At 42.8% G+C, this 7709-nt stretch overlaps 1 protein-coding gene across 3 annotated transcripts in view; it reads left to right on the forward strand.

Annotated features, from left to right (window-relative positions):
- Nucleotides 1–10: 10 nt before the first annotated feature.
- gabra3 (gamma-aminobutyric acid type A receptor subunit alpha3) overlaps nucleotides 11–7709 on the forward strand; it is a 177023-nt gene continuing 169324 nt past the window's right edge. The window contains exon 1 of one of the 3 annotated variants that reach the window (XM_032532710.1): nucleotides 11–429. The gene's annotated coding sequence lies outside the window, so the exon portion shown is untranslated. The remainder of the gene's footprint in view (nucleotides 430–7709) is intronic. The other 2 variants (XM_032532709.1, XM_032532711.1) reach the window with 2 other exon arrangements.

Consider the following 7709-nt stretch of genomic DNA (forward strand, 5'->3'; position numbering starts at 1 on the left):
GTCCCCTCCAGCTTTCGAGAACATCACTGACAAGCTGGTCGGTTAACAGTGAGCCCTCGATCCGCGCGAACGTTCACCGCGTGTCCTTGTGGTCATTGATTATTCTCGTGACAGATCTGAGCACCGGGTCCAGAACAGCCTCCAGATCAGGGTTTGCCCCTTCGGACCAGCACCAATCTGAGATGGGGAGACGGAGGGGGCGGGAAGGTTAGTTTGAAGAGGGCAGAGCTTTGCGAGCGGACGCCGATTTCCCCATTAGGCAGTTTCACCGCTGGAAGAAAATTTTAAAAAAAAAGCCGACAAGCAGACAATAACAGCTGAGGGAGAAATCAGTCGGACCACACGTCGGAACCCCATTAACTCCAAGGAAAGGCAGCCGGGCAGAGAGAAGAAACAGCCAGAACGCATCCCTTACTGCTGCTGCTGCTGGTGAGATGATGATTTCTTTAAATGCTTGTCATTACCTATGGGTTTCATGTAACGCCATTTCTGATAGGTTTCGCACATGTCGCTGGCAGGATGATTGCCGGAGATGATATAAAATGTGCTCCGTGGCAATGTTTCATTCACATGCAACAACTGCTGTTTGTGTAGCTACCGCATTATAACTGATGGTTTAACAGGTCTCCTTGACGCTCTGAAGTGGGCATGGTGCTGATGTAAGAATGCGGCGCTGCCTTGTCTTGCTCCTGGAATTAAGTATTGTTTGGACAGTGCAAGCAACACATGTGGAGCTGTGTGTGTGTGTGTGTGTGTGTGTGTGTGTGTGTGTGTGTGTGTGTGTGTGTGTGTGTGTGTGTGTGTGTGTGTGTGTGTTAAATGCAGTTGAGACAATGACGGTGTTACATGGTTTTCTCCAGCTTGACTTCTCAGGACAGTCAAATGGAAACCCAATGCGACATCATATAGCCTTCACCTAATCTTACTTTGCTTTAATGGCCAATTAAACGACGGCGCGCGTGTCGTTTGTGTTCATAAATCCGCACCTGCATATACTATAACTATAAACTATATATGCTATAAACTCCAGCCTGGTGCTTGGACCCGTGCTGGAAATCCTGTCAGAAACAAGCTACCGCAACTAGTGATGAGACCTTGGTTACAGCAACCACCTCCACAGCAACACTGGCCATTCAAATCAAATGAATGCCGCTGGGGGTGGGGGTGGGGGGGGCTGTTTGGGTTTCCGATTTGAGAAGTTTTAACTGAAAAAAATGGTGACGACAGAAAATGAAAACAACTCTTCTATATCTCTTAATCATTTAAACTCAAAATAGTTGTGTGTTGAGCTGTAGCATCTAATGAGGAAGCATAAGCCTGCCTCATTAAAAAAAAACACAATCCCTTCGTGAAATCTCTATCTCCCTCACCCCACCCACCCACCCCTCCTCTCCGCACCATGCATGTTATGAAGTGTGTGAATAGCCACATATGCTGAGCAATGTCCACATTTCCACCAGACTTCGTTGCACAAGCACATGCGGCACAAACAGGACACACACTCAGAATTCCTGTTGCATTGTTGTTTGTTGCCTAAAAAGTGACATGAATGGGCAACAAATGGTTTCCACCCATTGTGTTGGAGAAGGTCCCTGATTGTGCACCCGTGCTCTTAAAAGTTATTATTTATGATGCATCTGTGTGCACAATGTATTACAGTAATTGGCACATTTCCAAACGAGCTGTTTATAACAAATAAACCTGTTGGATCTGCATTATTAAAATGTGTTTGCACACAAGTTAAAGCAGGCTTGGCATGTTGATACTTCCCAGCAGGAAGAATTATGAATTTGCATTAATTTAGCTTCATCTTGTTCATGCTTTTCCACCAGCCTATGGCTGCATACTAGGTTCTTGAATTGCAACCCTGATTTCTTCACTTGCTTCCCTTCCTCACTTCTTATCTCCTTCCCACCGAGGAAGCATGGGAGAGATGTGAGGAAATCATGCGAGGAGAGATGAAATGAGGAAATGTGTTTTTAGAGTGATGAGACGGCCTTTCCTCTGAAGAGCCGCATGAATTCGTCAGCTGAATGGACGGAGTAAGCAACAGCTGTCAGCTGCACGGCTTCCGGGAAGGCTGCTCTCATGTGACCTCGCTCATAGCTCCTCAGAGAGCCCTCCTCCATCCTCGCTCCTCTGGGCAGGAATAAGATCTTTGACACGGCCTTCACAAAGCTTGTTCTAATGAACCAAGCATTTAGTGGGGGGTTTTTCACCATGTTTGCAGCTGAATATGAACAGTGGTTGGGTGGATGTGTGTGTCCTAAAACACAAGACTTCCAAGAAAGGGAGGGGAGTTCACTTCCTGAGGAAAACAAATGGCTTTCACCCAGGAAATGCTTTTTTCTTAGGAGTGTTTTGATCCAAAGCACGATCTTTTCCTAAACTTAACTAGTCCTTTTGGTTTCTAAATTTTACTTTTGTATAACGCTCACTTTTTGACACCTAAACTTCACCCTAATGTCCGCCCAAAACAATCAGCAGCTTGTGGTGCTCCGTACCCGGCTCAAAGTCACTTAATTTGAAACTAAACTAAAATGGTAAACTCAACCACCAACTACCGCTGATATGACCACGCGGCGCACCGTAGCCGGTAGAGGTGGGAATTACCAGATGCCTCCCGATACAATATCATCACGATACTTATGTCACGATACGGTATTATTGCGATTTTAAACAGATTGCAATATTCTGTGATATATTGCAATTTATAAATTTTTTCCAACTTCTAATTTTTCCCAATTTCAAATGATGTCCCCAAACGGAAACTCTGTTTTATCCTAAAACATTGTACATTTCTCTGTTTGTTCATATCACTTAAATTTTATTGCTGCAAAATGGTATTGTCAAGCAGACAAACTGACTGACACATATATAATAAAAGATTGATACTTGGCGTCTGTGTATTGATACAGTATTGCCAATGAAAATATCGCGATACAATGCTGTATCGATTTTATCCCCCCACCCCTAGTAGCCGGCATCCCAGAGCTCTGTAGCGGCTAAACACTAGTGATGGCCAAATGAAGCTTTGTGAACCATTGTCTTTATTTTCTGAGGTCACTAGATGGCGCTCTTGGTTTTAAGAGAAAGGCCTAAGGCATTGCAATTCAGTGTATTCTCAACCCTTTGATGAACAGAGATACGCTGATAGGACCGAGCTGTGACCGAGCTGTGACCGAGGTCTGTAGCCAGCGTCATGGAGCTCTGCATCGTCTTAAACAACCAGCATCATGGAGCTCTGTATCGCTTTAAACAACCAGCATCATGGAGTTCTGTATCGCCTTAAACAACCAGCATCATAGAGCTCTGTAACGCCTTAAACAACCAGCATCATAGAGCTCTGTAACGCCTTAAACAACCAGCATCATAGAGCTCTGTAACGCCTTAAACAACCAGCATCATAGAGCTCTGTAACGCCTTAAACAACCAGCATCATAGAGCTCTGTAACGCCTTAAACAACCAGCATCATAGAGCTCTGTAACGCCTTAAAACAACCGCATATAGAGCTCTGTAAGCCTTAAACAACCAGCATCAGGAGCTCGTAACGCTTAAACAACACAAACATGAAGCTCTGTAACGCCTTAAACAACCAGCATCATAGAGTCTGTAACGCCTTAAAAAACCGAATCATGGGCTCTGTAACGCCTTAAACAACCAGCATCATGGAGCTCTGTAACGCCTTAAACAACCAGCATCATAGAGCTCTGTAACGCCTTAAACAACCAGCATCATGGAGCTCTGTAACGCCTTAAACAACCAGCATCATGGAGCTCTGTAACGCCTTAAACAACCAGCATCATGAAGCTCTGTAACGCCTTAAACAACCAGCATCATAGAGCTCTGTAACGCCTTAAACAACCAGCATCATGGAGCTCTGTAACGCCTTAAACAACCAGCATCATAGAGCTCTGTAACGCCTTAAACAACCAGCATCATGGAGCTCTGTAACGCCTTAAACAACCAGCATCATGGAGCTCTGTAACGCCTTAAACGACCAGCATCATGGAGCTCTGTATCGCTTTAAACAACCAGCATCATGGAGCTCTGTATCGCCTTAAACAACCAGCATCATAGAGCTCTGTAACGCCTTAAACAACCAGCATCATAGAGCTCTGTAACGCCTTAAACAACCAGCATCATGAAGCTCTGTAACGCCTTAAACAACCAGCATCATGGAGCTCTGTAACGCCTTAAACAACCAGCATCATAGAGCTCTGTAACGCCTTAAACAACCAGCATCATAGAGCTCTGTAACGCCTTAAACAACCAGCATCATGGAGCTCTGTAACGCCTTAAACAACCGCATCATGGAGTGTGAACGCCTTAAACAACCCGCATCATGGAGCTCGTAACCCAAACAACCAGCAATGAGCCCTGAACGCCTAAACAACCAGCATCATGGGCTCTGTAACGCCTTAAACAACCAGCATCATGGAGCCCTGTAACGCCTTAAACAACCAGCATCATGGAGCCCTGTAACGCCTTAAACAACCAGCATCATGGAGCTCGTAGCCGGCCACTGTAGCCAGAGTCACGGTAACAGCTGGCGGTCTCCTAATTTCAAAGGATATCTTACGTTTTGGTGTAAATATATTGTCACACTATATCATACAGGCCTGTTTATGAGAATGCATTTTAGCCAGAACAACTTCCGGTTCAACAGGGGACGTGGAGCTAACAAATAAGAGCAGTGAGATCCAGTCAATGTCAGAGGCCAAGCCCTGTTCTTAATTACTGGACATCAATCCAGATCAAGACCATAAGAAGTCTTTCACTCTGAGGATCATTCATCACGCTGGCCTTTGCCTGCCACATTTTAAGGAGTTCCTTTCCTTTCCTGCACATCACGTATTCATGTATTTACCACAGCTCTAATTTGATGTAATGCACAGTCATCTGTAGCTCCTTGCAGCCTTTCCCCTGCCATCTCAGTCTGCACGCTACAGGGCTCATATAATGCGATGACTCCCTGGACTCATAAGTGTGACCACAAGTAAATGACTTTCCTCAGCCAGGTTCTTCATCTGTTGAGACATTCACAGCATAAAGGCCCCTTTTCACAGCAAATGGCTGTGTGGTGAAAGGGAAGCAAACTCAGATTTATTGTCCAGCAGGGAATGTGTCAGGGAGAGCAGATTTGTTTTTGAGAGAGGCGTTATCTTTTTCCGAGAGTTGCAGATGGATATGTTGTGCTTCTGTGACTTATTGTGGTGAACCTGCTACATCTGAAGTAGCGTGATTAGAGGATTTGTTTGTAATTGCTATTATTTGGATTCTGCATGCAGATGCAGCCAAATAAGACGAGTAGCGTAGACAGAGACAGATTGTGGCGAGGATTAGCATTTCCGTATCGTTCCTCGAGGCACTGTAAGAAATGATGCAGCACCATGCAAAGTATCTTGGCTTCTTACAAAATAAACGATGGTAATAAGGGAAAGCAGAAATAACTCTTTGTTTTGTTGGGTTTTGTTGCCCATAAATTAATGTTAACAACATATTTTGGAATTTACTTAGTATACTAAATAATAGGGTCACCCTCCACTATTGTTCATGTTTGCATAATGAAGTGCGCACACACACACACACACACACACACACAGATGAGAATATGTATTAAGATCCAGCACACAGCTCAAGTGGACATGGGGCTACGATATCAAGCTACTGGCTGATGATAATAATCACAGCTGACAGGACGTAATCAAGAGAGCCCTCTAAGAATATTGGAGCCTCCACCATGACCAAGTCAGTCACGACCACGAATCTTTGAGGAGAAATTTAAAGACTTGGTCAACGGGGGCAAATATGATGAGAAGTACAACAAGAAAGGACAATGAGAAGGCCATTCTGGGTTAATAGAGACAGGAAGAAACAGAGACCCGTGTACTTCACTTAACCAGCACAACCAAACACCATCTGTAGGATGAAGCAAAGACATTGAGTATTTTAAGGTTGTGGAGTGATTTTGCATTACTCTAACTTCAGCTTATTCACAAAAATGTACTTACTCGACTCATTCTGTGGCTTGCTAAGCTTCCATCATTTCCCCATTTATGTGCAGGAGAAGAGTAAGATTAATAACCGAAGCTCCATTTAAACAGGAATAATGTCGCCTACTGATTTATGATAATTTCAATGATTGTCACCCATCTTAATCCTGTACAAATTCTCTCCCATATCTGCAATTTGTTACATAAAAACTCCACAAAGAATTGACTCATCTAACTGTATTTAGGCAGAGACAGAGGACTCCCAACAAGAGCGATCTCATGTGAATGCACATCCCAGTGATTAAGGAACTAAACCTGCTCGCCAAAACGGCATTAGACATTTTTCAACAAGTACATTATTTGCAGAGTAAATCATCAACTGTTAATCAATGAAAGACTGTTGGGAGCTGCCACAGTTACGCTGTCGAAATTGCTCTTGTTGATTATTTTTTAGATTAGATTTGTTATTTGAAAATATATCTGCGTATTTAGATGTAGACTGGTTGGCAAAAGCAGTTTTATTTGTGGAGATAGAAAAAAAAAGCATTAAAAATGAAGAAACATGTGCAACATTTTGCACAATTTAGCACACTTTTCTCTAAATGAATTCATTAACATTCATGTAAGAACACCTGCTCAGGATCCATTGTCCCCGCAGATGTTAACCTTTTGTTTCTCACACTCCGTTTGTATTACATGGGAAAAGGGGAAGAGGCCATCTCCATCAATGTTCTATTAATTAAAAAAAAAACAAGGAATCATAGTTTAGAGCAGGCATTTAGCTGAAGATTTAACCCAGATTAGAGCCACTAGGATGTTTGCGTTGTAGTTATTGTTGGAATAAAACCTCCATTTGGATTTTATAGAATCCTATTTTCAAGAACTTATATCCATATGTAAGTGGAGGTTGTAAAAAAAACATAGCTCTCGCTTATTTTCACCTACTCTCCTTAATGGTAAAGTCTCTCAGGGTTTACTCTTATTAAGGTTGACAGCCAAAATCGCTTAAATGTCATAATCTTCCAGGAGCCTCAAAGCGTCATATGAGGACTGGCTGTATTGGCAGAATGTCACAGAAGCCTGGCATACTCCTAAAATGTCTGACATTGTATTCTACACATACTAGACCTGAAATGGTGTTGAAGAAAGGTAAGTGCTGTGTCTTTAACTGTGAAACCTTTTAAAACATTGTATGCTAAGTGAATAATTGCTCCAGTTTGATGAATTGGCATTAAAAAAAGGAAGTTAATCATTACATATTGGGCTTTTTTTTATTGAGGTTGGCAAAGGACTAAGAGGTATTTTAAGCCTTTCAAGTCGAATGCCAGATAAGTTGAAAAAGAGCGCTTGAAGGTTATTGGCAAAGACACAGGGTGCATATATTGTGAATCAAGGTCCATGGCACAAATTGCAGTCAAGTGTGCTGTGTGCAGATGGAGTGACGCCGCCCTTCTGGTGTTTTTTAGGCTGCAAGCACACACAAATAGACAATTAAACCCATATATGGTTGCTTAACTTCCTGTACACGATATCAAAAAAATATACAGGATATGTATATTTTTGTGTAGTTCCTGTGTCTCTTCATATCTCTATGAAACGTAACCCAGTTAGATAAACAGCCATTATTCTGCTCGTACACACCACATTGACCATCTCAGTCACAGGTTCATCTCGATTGCAATTACACAGTAAATGTGATGCTTCAGGCACTA

This window comes from Etheostoma spectabile, chromosome 13, assembly GCF_008692095.1.
Source record: "Etheostoma spectabile isolate EspeVRDwgs_2016 chromosome 13, UIUC_Espe_1.0, whole genome shotgun sequence".
Classification (NCBI taxonomy): Eukaryota; Metazoa; Chordata; class Actinopteri; order Perciformes; family Percidae; genus Etheostoma; species Etheostoma spectabile.